Here is a 1,767-nt window from a genome sequence, read left to right on the forward strand (position 1 = left end):
TGAAGGTCGGTTTATAAATTTCGCGAAGCCAGGTTCGACCGGGTTTATGTAGTGGGATGGGGCTCTGCTTTTGTCTCCTTGAGGCGCCAGGAGATAAGTAGAGATCGCGTGTGCATGTGTGTGTGTGTGTGTGCGCTGGCGTGGATAAACGGGTAGGCGCATCCGCTATCGCAGCTCTGGGGGCCTGGGTCTGAGTGTGTCTCTATCGCGCCAAGTCTTGAGTCACAGATGACAGTGACGTGGGGGAAAAACTTTGCGTTCTGAAGAAGGTTCTGGCTTGATTGAACTAAAGAGAAAGAAAGAGCCCTTGTGCATTGTGCCCTTTCGAGCGAGCGAGCGAGCGAGCGAGAGAGAGAATGAGAGCGCCCGCGACCGGCTGCATAGCGCTGCGTGTCCTGGGCGCGCTCCTGGGTCCCGCCCCGGGTTCCACTGTGGACCAGCGGGTGCATCTGCTGCCGTGCTGGCGAATTTCGGCGGGGGCTGGGGGTACGCTGCCGGGCGGCGGAAGCAGGAGCAGGCCGAGAGTCCACTGGCTAGTAGAAATCTGGCCTCGGAACGCGCCATCCTCCGCGCCACTTCCAATAACCGCTAACAGCCCAATTGGGCATCCGAGCCCGGAGCTCTGCTGGGAAATTGCCCTGGCCCAACTCGGCCCTCCGAGCTCTCTTTATCCTAGCGCAGAGAAAGTGAGCCCGGAAAGGGGAGAAAGGGGCGGGGACCCTCCTCCCCCAAACAGTAAATAAACAAACAAACAAATTAACTGGCTTCTCGCCGCTGCTGAACGCGGTCCGTTGAGTCCAGTTTGGTGGCATTCGGAGAGAGTTTTCTCGTTCTGTTTGGGAACCCGTCACTGCACCTCTACTCCAGCCACCTCTTCCCATTTTGCAGGCGTCCCCAACTTTGGGACCCGGGGTTGGTAGGGCGCTGGGCTGCACCTGCGGCGGAGCGCAGGGGCAGAGGGTCGGCACTCTCGCCCGGGGCGTTGGTGTAGCTGCGCCCTGGTCCCGGAGGCCGGCGAGTGTGTGAGAGGCGCAGACGCCAGAGACTGAGCTGAGGACGTGCGGCGGGTAGGGGCGCATCAGCCGGGTTTCGGCCCGAGCAGGAGCAGAACGTCGGTTCCCCCTCGCCCGGTAGCCTCTGCAAGCAGGCGAGCTCCGGGAAGGGGGGGGTGGGGACGGAGACCGGGGGTAGCGATTGGTGGTTTTGCCGGGGAGGGCCAGCGGCTGAGCAAGCCGGGGGAGAGTAGGAGGAGGGGGCGGCCAACTTCCTCGGAGAAGGGGCCCTTTCAGCGCGAGGGCTGGCGAGGGAGCTGCTGCTGCCACCGCCGCCGCCAATCCGACTCCAGGCAGCCGCCAGCTGCGCTCTTGGCGCTTGGAAAGTAACGCTTATTTATTTATTTGCTTGCGTTCAACCTCTTGGGTTGCACTCGAGAGACACCCCCTTTGGACTTGGGGATCCCGCGGTGGACCTCTGCAGCCCCCTTCCCACCAAAGCCGGCAGTCCGCTGGAATAACTCACGAGCACCCGGGCGCCCCTGCCTGGGCGGGTGTTCACCCCGGCGTTGGAAAGTCCCCCTAGGCGGGAGCGGGGGATGGGAGAGGGGCGGTAGGGGGAGGCTCCAGCGCTCTCCGCTCTCATTTCAAAGCGCGCTCTCCCTTCCAGGTTGGGTCGGACCAGAACCTCTGAAAGCGGAACCGCCTCCCGCCCTCGCGCCCGCCGCCCGCCCGGAGCTGAGTCGCCGGTGGCGGGGGACTGTGGCTGGCCCGG

Source organism: Tupaia chinensis, unplaced genomic scaffold, assembly GCF_000334495.1.
Source record: "Tupaia chinensis unplaced genomic scaffold, TupChi_1.0 Scaffold000069_1, whole genome shotgun sequence".
NCBI lineage: Eukaryota > Metazoa > Chordata > Mammalia > Scandentia > Tupaiidae > Tupaia > Tupaia belangeri.